We start from the raw sequence: 15,877 nt of genomic DNA on the forward strand, positions 1-15,877 counted from the left end.
TTCGTCTGACGCAATCCCCTCCCTCACCCTATTTTCTGGCTCGTACACCTCTTCTCCCCCATCACTGCCAAATTCCCTTCTTACTTCAATGTACTTTGATAACTCTTTTACACTTCCCTTACCTGACCTGAAAAGGTAAATTTTCCCACCCCCTCAACCCCTATCACCCAAGTCTGTTTGAATGACCTTTGCTTATTGCACCTAAATTACATGAATTATGGCCCAGCCTTGTCCTTCTCTCTCCATCTTTAGAGTATCAAGCCCAGAGCCTGTCTCTTTTCATTTCCTCAATGACCTTTAGGCAAGGTTGTACTCCAAAGGGACAAATACGTTCTCTTTCCCAATCAGAAAGTAATCACTAAATCACTTAACCCTACTGAATTATTCAAACTTGTTTACTCTTGGTGACTTTCTTTTTGTCCACTGAATTTATACTGCAAAGACTCTGACCAATTTTGGTTTTCTCAAAAGGAATACTTGAAATTCACCAATTTTTATTTTTAAAAAAAAAATAACTTTTTTTCTCTATAGAATTACACTAAAACTTTCAGGATGTTATTCTTAAGTGTAAACCATTTTCTTTAATGTTTTTGTATAATATACTTCAATTTTTCCTCATAATTCTCTTTTATTGTGAGAGTTACTACATGATTCTTTACTATATGATGCATCTTTTCTTGGCCACTTGTAATATTATGACCTGGGAATTCTGAAACTTGGAAATCACATTTTTGATGCATTAAAAAGTTTTCCTATCTGTTGGTGTTTTGTGAATCCATTTAATCTGCAATTTGCCATTTGGGTCCAATTTTTCTAAGCAATTTGCTTTTATGATTCCCTGAAATATAGAATACAGGTTGTTTCTCATCATCATCTCTCTGTGGGAGTCCAATGGATCTTAGGTTAACTAATTAATAGACCAATTACTTTTTATTATAAATACTTCATGTGTTCTTTTACTTTCCCATCTTTTAACTTCTCACAAATATTTCTTCCTGTGTTACTAAATTTTTGAGTTTCATTTACTCCATTTCTCCCCACACCCCCAGGGATCCACTAGTTTGCTAAGGTTTTCCATCTTCTGTTCTAAGAATCCTCCTTTCAAGTTTTTCTTTAAGAGCTCAAAGTTCGATCATTTTCCCCCTTCATTTGTTTCATAAGGCCTCCCAAACATTCTCAAAATTCTTGTGGTCATTTCATTCTCTTTTCCAGGCTTCTAATTTTAGTTAGTACAAAATTATCTTTTTTTGGAGTTTTATATTGGGGTTCTCTTATTCCACACCATTTCTTTATTTTATTTCAGGCAGTTACATAGTGCTGTGCATAGAATGTCAGACTTGGAGTCAGGAACATTTGACCTTGAATCTTACCTTAGACACTAGCTGTTTGGCTCTGGGTAAGTCATTTAACTTCTTTTTGCCTCAGTTTTCTCATTTGTAAAATGAGGATAATAACAGTACCTATCTCCCAGGGTCAATGTGAAGATCAAATGAGATAATATATATAAAGAGCTCTATAAATCTTAAAGGATTATAAAAATGCTATGATTATGATGATGATGATCTTTTTTTTGTTCATTTTTTCCAGTGTTTTTGCTGGCTGTTTTAAAAATTTCCCTTTAGGAGCTTCTTTTTAGGGGTACTTTTCCCTTATCCTTTCTTCATGTTTTAAGGAAGGCTGGGCTTATACATAACATCTTTCTCAATCATCCCACCAGAAAGCCCTTCCCTTCTGTTCATTCCTTCTTTTGGCTTATGAGATTATGAATTAGATGCAGCACATTTTAAACTGAAATACACTTATTTGTCATTAGTGTATTGCCTGTCCATACCAAGACTGCAGCTAAAGTAGAAAACTTCAAAGACCAAATTAATGTCAAATAGAGTAAAAATGACTATTTCAAGGCACTGAAATATTAGAAATGTTTTTGATAAATCACTGAAGCTTACCTAATAAATACCTGACATGGGAAGAGTTGTGAAGAAGATGGATAGGCTGCACTTTTTTCATTGCCTGCAGGTAATATACAATAAAATCATCTAGCTAAAGTTGCTAAATTGTGTCATAAATGTGCTGAAGACCAAAATTATAAATCTAAAGAATTTCTGGTGATATTACAAGCACACTAATTGTGCTTTTTATGATTTTTCTACTAGGACTACTAATGAAAAACCAGAGAAGTAATCTTGGCATTTTATGAGACATGTAAAGGGATACAGAGTTGAATTTCCTTTAGTTTTTCTTCCTTTTCTCTTCTACTTCTTTTAAAACTCATATGCCTGAGAAAGTTTCACATAAAGATAAAGGAATTTATACTTTTTTCTTAGAAATTGAAATATATTTTCAATTATGAGGCAGGTAGGTGGCACAGTGAATAGAGTGCTAGACCTGGAGTGAGAAAGATGCAAGTTTAAATCCTGCTCAAGATACTTATTAACTGTGTGACACTGAGCAAGTCACTTAAACTCTCTCTGCCTCACTTTCCTCATTTGTAAAATAGGGATAATTATAGTACCTACTTCCTAGGTTTGTTGTGATGATAACATGAGATAATATTTGTAAAGCACTCTGCAATCCTTAAAATGTTATATAAGTGCTAGCTATTTACACTCTCCTAAACATTTCATTAGTCGGTATTAAGCACCTACGTATACCAAGCACTGTGCTAAGTGCTAGGAATAAAAAGAAAGGCCAAAGAAAGTGCCTCCTCTTAGGGAACTCAGTCTAATGAAAACAATTATGTGCAAACAAGATACATATGTGATATATTGGAGATAATGAACTGAGGGAAGGTACTAGCAGTAAGGAGGCTTAGAAAAAGCTTCTTGTAGAAGGTAGAATTTTTACTGGAACTTTAAGCAAGCTGGGAAAGCCAGGACCAGAGATGAAGAGGGAAAGAATTCCAGCTATAAGGGAAAACCAGTGAAAATACTTGGATTTTGGAGAAGGAGGTTCTAATGTGAGTAACACAAGGAAGATAGTGTCACTGGATTGAAGGCTATGTGGGAAGAGTAAATTGTAGTAAGCCACGAAGGTAGGAGGTGACTTAGAGGTGATACAGAGCCACAGGAGTTTACTTAGTAGTAGAATGACATGGTCAGATCTGTAGGAAGATTAATTTGACAGCTGAGTTGAATGAGATTTGAGGAATGGGGAGAGACTTGAGACAGGAAGAACAACAAACAGTTTGGTTATTATAACAGTCCAAACATTAGGTGATAAGGGGCTCCAACAGGGCAGTGGTACCATCAGAAGACAGAAGGAGTGAATATGACAAATGTTATAAAGGTAAAACTGACAGAATTTGGCAAAAGATTATGGGGGTTGAGAGAGAATAAGGAGTTGAGGAAGGGTGTGGGAAAAAAGATGAATTCAGTTTTGAACATTCCTGGAAATAGGAATGTACTTTTTGTTGCTGTGAAGTGGGGTGGGGTCAAAATAGGATAGGCTGAAAGGGGTTTGAAATACTGTAACCCTAGAGAAAAAACGACTGACAACAAATACATACTCATACTGATATCATGCAGAAATCTACAGTTAACTAATAAATACACTCCTCTGGGATTGATATAAATGTGCCCTTTCCAAGTAAGCAAATTATTTGGGTTGTTCAAAACTAATTAAAATATCAATTTATTTTAAAAGAAAGTTTGTAGCAATAGTAATATCACATTTTATTTCACATAAATGAAACAAAACAGATAATTCCTTTGGAAGACAGGGTTTTAGAATAGCTAAGTATAGTGTAAAGAACACTAGACTAGAAGTCAGGTGGCCTCAATTCTAATCCAAATTCTGGCAACACTTTGCTATGTAATCTTGGGCAGCAAGCTGCTGAAACTAGCTGGACACCAAGTGTCCTAATCAGTAAATAACTAAATTGTATTAAATAACTCCTAAGGACCCTTATAGTTGTTTTGTTTTTTGGTGTTTTTTTTTCAGGCAATTGAGGTTAAGTGACTTGTTCAGGGTCACACAGCTAGTAAGTATCAAATGTTTGGTCTGAGGCCACACTTGAACTCAGGTTCTCCTGACTTCAGGGCCAGTGCTCTATCCATCATGCCACCTAGCTGCCCTTGACCCTTCTAGTTCTAACAGCCTATGATTCTATGAATTCAAAATGTAAAAGAAAGCAGCTATTAACACTTAGGTAAGATTGTTCAGCTTAGTTTTAGTCACCACTCATGACCTTAATGGTTTTGTATAGCCTCAAATATCCTCCTAAATTTAGTCAGGGTCTACCTGACTATTCATATAGATGAAACTTTCCGCAGGTTTCCACGTATGGACTGAAAAAATAACAACTGATAAACTGGGTAAGATCCATTATCTATCTGTCCCAGTATTCTATGACTGTTTCATTCATTCATTCATCCAACAAAAGTTTATTAAGTACCTGTTATGTGCAGAATGCAATGCTAGGTAGAGGAGGAGAGAGAACATTTAGACAAAGGTGTGATCATAAATCAAGAGGTGGAAGGGACTTCAGAGGCCATCTAGTCCAATCTCTTCAATTTCCTCATCAAGAAACTGAGGCCCAGGAGATTTAGGTGATTTGCCGAAGATCATGATAATAACAATGATGATGATGATGATGATGATGATGGCTAGACTTACATAGAGCTTTAAAGTGTGCAAAGTGCTTTATAAATATCTCATTTTACACTCACAACTTTTGTAGGTAAATACCACTGTCATTCTCACTTTGCAGATGGGGAAACTAAAACCATGAAGCTCTTACGTAGTGTACAAGTCTCTGGCCTCTCTCATTCCTTATTCCTGATTCATTTTCCAATACATTTCTTGCCATCCTCACTTATTTTCACCTTCGCATTGAAGTCGTATTTCAAAATATGCTGAATAAAGATCTTACTGAGTTTGCAGAATTTCTCTACCTCTTCATCCTCTTCAATGGATATTAGTACATAAAACTGCAATTTTTTCACAAAAATCTTTTTGTAATTACGTATCATGAGCAATGAAATATGAGATGATCATATTCCAAGTAAGGATGTTTTAGGGTGCTTTTGAAGAATCACAATAGAACCAATTTCACCAACTCCTTTATTTTTCCTTTCCAAGTTGAGCCTATGAGACATCATTCTATTTAGCCACAGTATCTTTATTTCTTCTGGTTTCTGCCAACTGTTAAGATTCCTTTCCTTCAGTATCATGTCCACTTGCTGATCTTGAGACAAGGGTCTCGCATTTATGTTGTAATGTGAGAAATAATTCATTTGGACCCCTACTCTATTCCAACCAGTATTAAGCAAACTGAGATGATTCTATAGGGGTAGTGATTATAAGTTCTGTATATTAGGCTTCAGAGCTGTAAGCTGTAGGTTTTAAGTTCACTTGCTTAATCATAGAAAGCTAACTAAAGGCCCTCCACCCTTGTTTTTCCTTCTAATGGTGACTAAGTCCAGTGTGGTGGAGGTGACTCAACTACATGGAAAGTCCTCCAATTTATTTTTGTATCTCCAGACCATTCTCTCTTGTCCAACACAAGCAGGTGACCAACTTATAACCATCTTATGACCACTTAGTCAGTGGAGATGCCCCATGCTTCATCCAACCTATGACCTCTCCTACCAATAAGTTATTTTTGGCCCTCAAGAGCAAAGAGATTCTATATTTTGCCATGTCTCTTTTGCATATTTGGGTATCAAACTCTCTAAATACAGGGTCTTGGAAGAATGGGGAATCTCAGATCATGAGGATGATCTGAGGTCCACTTCATTAGAGGGGATCATGGACCTTTTAATAAAGTGCCATTGGCTCAGAGCTGTGCCTCAGTCTCTTTTATTGTAGGTTGGACAATTTTAATCCCTACAGTAAACAGTCAAGCTAAAGTTTATAAAGAGTCTAAAAATTGAAATTCACTTAGCATTCCAAATGACTGACAGCCATTTTTTATGTTTTTTCACAGGATTACCATAGCCAAAGAAATCATCAGTAAGTGATCAGTCTACTAGAGATGAACCTCTCTGTACTTGGCTAGCTTGTTCCTTAGACAACAGACTAAGTCTATTGCTGGGACTATACTTGAAGCCTTTCCAGCATGGTAGAACCTGCCAGGGCTTTGACTGTATTGGCACAGCCTTCAAAAACACAGGACAACCTTCATACCATGATAACATATTGGAGGAGAATTTTAAAAATTAAAAATTTTGGAAATGAAAAATTGAAGTGTGATTATTTGTTTTTACAAAAAGATTATCTACTTATAAAGGATTATTCACAAAAACAGTCTTTCTTTACAAAAAAGAATTACCGCAGATATTCAGTCTACTAAGACAGGCAATACTTTCATCTAACTGATCTCATGCTGGAGTCCTTGATATACTTACTCTCTCTGAAAATCCCTAATGACCATGTTCCAAAAGCTACTAAAGTTCCATAACTCTCTGGTGCTTTAACCACTGCTACTTTGTTATAGGTTAAATATGTTTTTGTGGGTTATCTTCAAATCCCACCCACTTTTTTATAACATTATTTACTTGGGAAAATGCATTCCTAGTTCCTAACAACTGACTACAGATGGAATTTTGGACTAAAATCCATTTACAAGTTGGAAGCTGCCTACATATTAAAAAACCCCAATATTCAACAATATGATTTGTATATAATTTTTCTAATAAACATTATTCAACAAGTATTTAAATGGCACCTAAGCAGAATTATACCTATAATCATCATGATATCACCCATGATTCAAAAACAGGCCTCAAAAATTCCCAATGATGAGAAATGTCAATCTAGGAGAAAAATATGGAGCATAAATAAGAATATAACATAAAATGATATAATTTATTGTAGACAGAAGAGCTTAAATCTACAGGCATCTTACCCCCAACAAATTAATCATACTTAAAAGGTAAAATTATTTTCAATAAATTTCCATAGTATGTACAACAAGACAGTTATTGATGTCTAGAGTGGTCAAAATAATGAAACTATTATAACATTCTGCCAAATTCTAACATTTAGTCATTGTTATTTACAATGAAGACCATGTCTTTCAAACACTGCAGTTTGACATAAAAAAGCTCCATTGTGTGAACCTAAACTGAATGCAAGAAGCTCTTACTAGTAAATCTGACTAAAAAATCAAAATAGTTTTTTTGTGAGTCACCGATGAAATTTATAATTTGACTTTATGTTTTAGTTTAATTCAACTTTAATGATTTGCTTAAACTAGTGATTAGAACTTAGAATAGTAAACAGATAGACTATATATCCTAATCAATTGAAAAATACAACCTTTTACCACTGGTAAACAAGACTTTTAAAATTTCTACTTTTAATTTGATAACCAAAAAAAAATTCCTCTCCCTGAAAAGCCACTACAAATAACAGAAAGAGAAGAATTAAAGCTATCTAACAAAAAAACTATCCATCTCTCCTAAAAGCATTCTATTATCTCCTTACGGTGTATCTTGGCAACAAAGCCCAATTCAGATCTTAAAAAACTGCATTTTTATGAACAAACTCAAGAGTGGAAATATATTTTGCTTTAATATAATTCCTACAAAGAGCAAATAGCTAAGTTTTATTCAATATATTTAGATAATCTATTATAAACAAATGGAACATTTTAAAATCCATAGTGATATAAAGGAGTAATAATTATAAAACACAAAATAATAAATGAAATATGATAGGTCTCCTGCTATGTACCTATGATTTACCCGCAATAATCACTACAATATAAGTCCTTAGGGAACAAGGGAAAGTGAAAAAGTATAAAGGTGGGGGAAGGGATGGAAAGATATTTTCTGTTATCATCTGTGTGGTCTTTCATTGCACTATTCTTTAAACAAAAAAAGGTCTTTGTGAGGGCAATTACTGCGTCAAATGTCCTCTTAAACTCCTAACTATAGAATAATGTGTTTGTATAGTATATGATTACAGCAGACAAGACTGTGAACACATGTGATTTGCTCAATGATCCAATTCTGCTTCCTTTTAAAGATAAAGAATGCATTTAAGTCAACATTATGAGACTGTGGTCACTCAATAGAAGGCTCATTCAAACATAGAACAGACACTATTTTCACACATTAAGAGTATAGACTGTTTACCTGAGTCTCCATTCTCTGTCTAGGCACCAAAATGAATTAATACTTTGTCATCACAAAGCTCACAAAATCACACTAAAGTTTCTATAGCAAAAATTCCAACTAAGAAAAACTAATGTTTTATTGTAAGAGAATGAAAATATTTGTGGGGTCTACTATTAGTATATGTCAGATAAAGGTTCAGATCTCTTGAAAGCAAGATACATACATTCCAGGAACCACAAATTCCCAAGAGGAGTTTTTGTCCTCTCTGACCTGCTGTATGGCAGAGCCCACAGGAATTACTCTAGTTAGAAATAATCCCTATGCAGGTTTTCCTAAGGGGATGAAAAGATAGCTATGTCTTAGGTGTTATAATTTTTCTTTTAATAAACAGCAAACTACCAAAACCAAAGCCAAAAATGACAATCTTAAATTTAAAGGTAGCATATACTCTCATCTTAACTAGAGAATAGGGTATGGATCCACCAGACATATCACTTACTAGAAGAGAAAATAGAAAAACACACAATCTGTATTTGTCATTTTTCCTTAGGCCGTACAAACACTTAACTGATAATGGATATGTTTAAATGAAATGTATTGCAGTTTGCCAGAGATGAAATTGACCTCTAATCTCTGAATTTTAAAAAGGAACCTCTTACATACTCAGAAATGTTTCTCTCTTTTTCCCCTGTCCCACCCCAAAATAAAATGGAAGCTTCTTAAAAACAAGGACTATTTAATTTTTATATTTATGTTCCCTAAGCTCCTAGCATAGCGCCCAACACATAGCAGTCACTTAATACATTTGTTTGATTGTGTCCTTCGGAAAGCAGGGGCCTATTGATCTATGGATATTGCCAAAGGAAGTGGGACATCAGAGTCAGCCCTCGTGTTCCAGAAGCCACTAGCAAATGGAAAGTCTGTGATGGGAGTCTGTCTAGTCTATTCCATTCATCTACTTCTCTTTAAAAACCAACATAAAATAGTTTAGATAACTACTGATTTCTATGTAATATGGACTGAGGTCTGGGAATGCTATTCTCCCTTTGTCAACAGCTCTTTGCCTTATGTCCCCAGATATTCTAAAACTTTTGTTTTTTCAAATGAAATTTTTGTTTTATCATGTATGTAATACTATAAAGCATTAATTGGATAATTTGACTGGTATGGAATTGAAACTCTAAATCAACTTTTGTAATATTGACATGTATGCAACAATAACAGAATTCAAGAGGCAATGATAAAAAGGGAAACTGAGTTCTAAATGATCACAAAATGCATAAAAGTATCTGAGGATGAATATACCAAAAGCTATTTCCATTTTGTATTTCTTTAAGGAGCATTTTTACAGTTGAATCTACATGAGTCTTTTGTATACTTTGGTATATTCATCCTCAGATACTTTTATGCATTTTGTGGTTGAATTCTGTTATTATTGCATAGAAATGCCAATGATTTTTGAGGGTCTCTTTCGTAGCTGGCAACTTTGCTGAACCTATTATCTCAATTAGTATTTTTACTGATTCCCTGGGATTTTCCAAGCTTACTATCATATCATCAGCCAATTGGGATTTTTTTTATCTCTTTACCAATATTTATGCCTTTCTCTTTTCTTCTTGCAGATGAGATTTATAGAATTATATAAAATAATAGTGGGGAAAGTGAGCAACATTCCTTTACCCTCTCATTTACTAACAGATCCATTCCTGGACTTCATCATCCTGCAAGATCACATCAACCCTGAATCTCATATCTCCTCAGTAGTCCCTGCCCCTCAGTCTTTTCCTATCCTCTGGTTGGAGACAGTGGAGGGTAGAAAGTGGAGAACTTCTTCCAGGATCCATTTAAAGAAGGGGCCCAGGACAGCCTTCTCATCATTTCCCGCCCAGCTGTACTCCTGGACTTTATCACGCACCTCCCAGGTATATTTCTCCTATCCTAGCTCCCACTTTTTAGCTTTTTTAATGTACTGTCTTCCCGTTAAATTGTGAGCTTCTGGAGGACAGGGACTGTCTTTTGATTCTCCTAAAGGTTAGCACAGTGCCTGGCACATAATAGGCACTTAATAAATGTTAAGTTTGACCAATTCCTATATTTATTGGAAAAGGTTCTAGTGTACCCCCATTGCTTATGATGCTTGCTTTTGGTTTTAGATAAATACTTCTGATATTTTTAAAAAGTCCTTCTATGCCTATACTTTGTATGGTTTTTATGCAGGACTTTATCACCTCACACCTGGACTATTAAAACAGCATGCTGGTGGGTCTACCTGCCTCAAGTCTCTTTGCACTTTAATCTATCCTCTAGTCAGCCACTAAAGTGCAAGTCTGACCATGTCACTCCCCTAATTCTATAAATTCCAGTGACTATCACCTGCAGGATCAAATAAGAAATCTTCTGCTTGGTGATTACATAACCTACCTCCCTCTACCTTTCCTATCTTCTAACATCTTACTAACCCTGCCAAGTACTCTTCCAGCCTCTTGCTGTTCAAGAACAATTGTCAGGGTTTCCTTTAAGTTCCAACTAAAATCCCATCTACATTGGGATTGATTCTAATGCCTTCCTTCTGTTAATTATTTCTTATTTATCTTGTATATTACTTGTCTGTATATATGTATGTTTTCTCTCTCATTAGATTATGGGCCCACTGGGGGCAAGGATTGTATTTTTGTCTCTTTTTGTAACTCCAGAGTTTAGTAGAGTTCAGGCACAGAGTAGGTGCATAATGCTTACTGATTGATTGAGATAATTATACTGTTTTTGGATGTTTTCTTGTAAATAGCATATCAAGTATCTTCCTAACGTTGAACCATCCTTTCATCCCTGGAACAAATCCAGTTTGATCAATGATTTCTTTCTATTTGACAGGATTTTATTTAAAACTTCTGAATCAATATTCATTAATGGTATGGGTCTATCGTTTTCCTTCTGCATTTTATCCTTCCCTGCCTGAGGTATTGAGAATATATGTGTCTCATAAAAAGATTCTGGTAGGTTGCCTTCTCAAATTTTGAGAATTGCATAGTATGGGTACTAATTGCTTTTTAGACATCTGATAGAATTTTTTTTTTTTTGCAAGGCAATTGGGGTTAAGTAACTTGTAGAATTCTTGTCTTCAGTAGTTCTTTCACATGTAGTTCTATTTCATTCTGAGGTTAAGAACTCTATTAGATCTACCAGTTTGAATATTTTACATATCTAAAGGCATCCCTGTAATGTTTAGTTTCATTAATATATAACTGTATAATACATTCTGATTATTCTTTTTTATTTCTTCTGGTTTTGTTGTTTCACCTTACTGATTTGCTATTTTGTTAATTTTTCTGCCATCTTCTAATTTCTAATCAGATTGGCAAAAAGTTTGCCAATTTTATAAACCAGCTTTTATCATTTTTATAGTGGGCTTTTTGTGTTTCCAGTTTATTTTTCTCTTATTTTTAATAGCTCTTCCTTGGTGCATATTTTAAATTTATTTTATCATTTTGTAATTTTAAATGTATATCCAGCTTAATTTTTTTTTTTACTATTTTGACAATGTATGTTTGTATGGATATGACTTTCTCCTTGAGAATTGCTTTAGCTGCACCCTAAAAACTTTGGTATATTGTTTCAATATAATTTTATTTCACATTATTCTTGTTTCTATTATTTGTTCTTTCACCCAATCATCATTTAGGATTTCATTGTTAAGTTTCTGTTTGGGTCTCTGTATTCTGGTTGTGGTCCTAGAAATGATTATGATTTTTATTGTTTTATGATCTATAAAGGATATATTATTTTTGCCTTTGAAAGCTTGCTTGCAATATCCCTGCACCCTAATATGTATATATTTTTTAAAAGTTCTATGTGGTTCTGAAACATATTTTTAGTAATATCATTTTGTCAGTCTTTTAGCTCCAATTTTTCCAGCAATTTTTTCAGTTCCATATCATCCCTTTATTAATAGACTTGTCCAAAATGAGGTGGACACTGAAACCTCCTTTCATTATTGGAATACAATCTGTATTCTTGCAGCTCAGGTGAAGTTTCATGAATAGAGATGCTAAACATACATTTAATATTGATATCAGTTTACTGTCTATAGTTCCTTCCAGCCTATTTGTTTTATTTAATCCTTTTTATGTTTTGAATATTGTGTGATAGAATGATTGTAACTCTTGCTTTCTTGGATTCACTTGATGCATGGTCCTTTTTTTTCTAAGCCAATCATTTTTAACGCGTTTTTGTTTTTAAAACATGTTTCTTGGGGGCAGCTAGGTGGCACAGTGGATAGAGCACTGGCCCTGGAATCAGGAGGAATCAAGTTCAAATCCAGCTTCAGACACATAACACTTACTAGCTGTGTGACCCTGGGCAAGTCACTTAACCCCAATTGCCTCACCAAAAAACAAAACAAAACAAACAAAAAACTTGTGTCTCTTAAGCAACAGAAAGAGGGGTTTTATTTTCTTAATGAATCTCACTCTTTTTTTGTTTTATTGGATTATTTAATCCATTTAAAAGTCAGAATTACTTTTATATTTACCTCTACTTTCAATGCTCCCCCCTCCTCTGCCAAAAAAAAAATCAGGAATTTTTGCCGCCGCCTTCTGTATACTCAGTACTATTTTTCTTTAGTTATTTTAATTTAATCTATTTTATGGTAACATTATTCCCACCAACTCTAACTACTGCCCGCAAGCTCACCTCCCCCTTTCCTGTTTATTATCCCTTTCCCTAATTTTAGAGTTATGCTTTCTTTTCTTTTTTTTTGCTTTTATCTTTTCCTTTTTATCTTCACCTCTTTATCCCCCTCTCATCAAGTAGAAGCCCTCTTCAATTTTGTTGGGTTTTCAATTTCATTTTCTGCAGCTTTTTCTAAAAAGAATTTCTTTCTTTCATTCTGTTATTTTCTCTATGCTAGACTTCTATTCTTTGATTTGTGTTCATTATGCTTATTCTTTCTTCAGTATTTGTATTCTTTATGGAATTAAAACTTCTAAGGTATCCATTTGGGGTTTTCTCTTTTAAACAATTTCTGTGTTATTGTCCTTTATATCTTGCCCCAACTCTCTTCTTCCTGAGAGACTCCAGGAGTTATTTCCCCTTCATTGTTAGCCTTTGACTTGATTTGGGTACATCAGAATTTCCCCTCCATCTTCTTCCTCCCCTCTCTACTTTTCCGTGCCTTACCTTTCTGTAATTTAGTCCCACAAAAAGCAATGATTCACCTGCACACATGATATTGTGAGGTTTAGTCTATGTTGTTTCAAGCTTGTTGCTCCATCATCTCCTCTACTTGACTTCTGCTTTCATCCTTGTCTCCTTGTGTACTTTTGGAAATCTCTTAATAATCTCTGTAATTTTGTTGTCATCTTTTTGTGTTTCTGTTGTCTGAAATATTTGAGAAGCAAACAATTTGCGTATATCTGATTTTCTTTCTAAGAATGTTTCAAATGCCTCTTTTATTGACCATCTTTTTTCACTTATGAAAAGCTCTGATTTACAGGGTATGTTACTTTGGTTTGCATCTTCAACTCCTTTACTCTTCATAACACGTTATTCCATTCCTTCTTGTAGTTTCTGGTAGGTGCAGAATAGTCTTGTTATTTGAATTTAATTTCCTTTTCCTTATATTTGAAAGTCTTTCTCCTGGTCACTTAAAGAATTTTTAATTTTTCAATAGAATTGTTAAAATTAACCAGTGCCTTGGAGTTGATAGGTTTTTTGTTTTTGGAGGTAATATATGGATTCTTTGAACTGGTGCTTTGTTTTTGTAATATAGTATTCAGGGTTTTTGACTTGTGTTTTTCTGGGAGGCCTGTAATTTTGATATCATTTTGTTTGTATGGAGATCATGCTTTCTTTTAATGTAAATTGCTCTTTGCTTTTCTTCTTCCAGATTGCTCTTCACTTCTGTGTACTTGCATTTTCAATCAGATGTTTTCTCTTTTCTTTCTTTGCTGAGGTTCACTACTGAGATTTCAAGTTTTATAGTTGCCTTCTAATTGGTTTTCCTATTTCCTGTCCCCTTTTAATCTATTCTATACCAGATTAATCACCTCAAAAACTTTCAGCAGTTCCTAATTTCCTTTCAAATAAAAGTCCAAGTTCTTTAGTTGGTCATCACTCATGGTTTAGTCCTACATTACTTTTTTCTGACTTATTGCTATTTCCCTGTGGTCCAACTAAACCAGATTACTCATCATTGCTAAATATACATTGTGCCTTTGTGCATGCCCTGTAGTCTATGCTCACTGAAAAGTAAGGCCTAGATCAAATTCCACCTCTTTCACAAATCTCACCATATCTCTTCCTTTCCCTTCCCTTCACTCTACCATTCTCTATCCAAAAGCTGGAAGTGATTTCTTCCTCCTCTGAACAAATTAGCATTTGGTATTATACTTGTTGAATTCATCATATACCATCAAGTTCAGTGTGATGGTGAGAACGCTGGACTTGGACACAAAAACCTTGATTGTGAGTGTGAGCTCCAACACTTACTTCTCCCTTTCCCCCCAGTGCTTAATTAGCACTTTGAATTTCTCAGATGCTCAATAAGTATTTATACCATATACCAAGAAAGTAAATAAGATGACTATAAGCATATCCTTAAAACATTTTATTTCAGAAATGTGAGCAAAAATGTTGCCAACTTCATACTGCACAAACTGAGTATTACATCTTCAAACACTGTAATAGTTATATAGTAATACATACATTACTGATAAATAATGCCAAGAAAAAGGGAAAATTCATCTTAGTTATCACCTTCTATTTGTACTGTAAGGGCTAGAAAACCATTTCTACCTCAAAACACATAAGACATGACATCACAAAATTCATAATAGAAAGAATGGAAAGATTAGATGGGATCCATTTGGTAGATTTAATCTAATCCCAGTGCTCTTTTTCTCCTACCCAAGCACATTTATTTATTTTCATGTTTTAGTTGATTTCCATTTAAGACTTAATATAGTGCTATTCTTTTATTATAGTTTATAAAAAAAAGAGAAATTATAGCAACACTATAAATGCAAAGAACAACCACAAAAATGAATCTGAATACTAAGTAATTATCACTACTAAGGTTGGACCTGTAGATGAGAAGATGCACCTCCCTCTCTTTTAATAAGAAAAATTCAATGAGAATGAATATAAAAAAAATCTAAATATAAATTTGGGCTCATAAATACAGAATTGGGGGGGCCATGGTTAGACAACAGTTTTTCTGAAAAAGATTTTGGGGTTTTACTGGACTGCAAATTTATGAACCTGTAGCTTGATGTAGTAGCCAAAAAAAAAAAAAGTGATCGTGCACCACATTAAGAAAAGCATAGTTTCAGGAATGATGAGGTGATGGTTCCTCTATATTCCACCGTTGTCTCATCTCATTTGGATTACTAAGTTCAGTTCTAGGTGGCACAGCTTAAGAAAGACTTTGATAAACTGTAGAGCTCCCAGAAGAGAGTAACCAAAATAGCAAAGGATCTTGAGTCCATGCTATATGAGGATCTGTTAAGGGAACTAGGAATAGCCTGTGGAAGGGAGTATATGACAGCTGTGTTCAAGTATTTGAAGGACTGTCACTTGTAGGAATTGGACTAATTCTGTCTGACACCAGAGGTAGATTCCAAAAGGTAGAAAATGAAGAGACATACTTAGGCCTGTTATCAGGCAAAATTTCTTGTTTGTTTTTTGGCTAGGCAATGGGGGTTAAGTGACTTGCCCAGAGTCATACAGCTAGTAAATGTCAAGTGTCTGAGACCAGATTTTTTTTTCTTTTTGCTTTTAGGCAATTGGGGTTAAGTGACTTGCCCAGGGTCACA

General features: G+C 34.5%; 1 protein-coding gene across 1 annotated transcript in view; it reads right to left on the minus strand.

Annotated features, from left to right (window-relative positions):
* The window catches only part of LOC110222883 (uncharacterized), a 64,254-nt gene that overhangs the window by 24,602 nt on the left and 23,775 nt on the right, over positions 1 to 15,877 (minus strand). The gene's annotated exons all lie outside the window — the stretch shown is intronic.

This window comes from Phascolarctos cinereus, unplaced genomic scaffold (genome assembly GCF_003287225.1).
Source record: "Phascolarctos cinereus isolate Bilbo 61053 unplaced genomic scaffold, phaCin_HiC Scaffold_5;HRSCAF=322, whole genome shotgun sequence".
In the NCBI taxonomy this organism is placed as follows: domain Eukaryota; kingdom Metazoa; phylum Chordata; class Mammalia; order Diprotodontia; family Phascolarctidae; genus Phascolarctos; species Phascolarctos cinereus.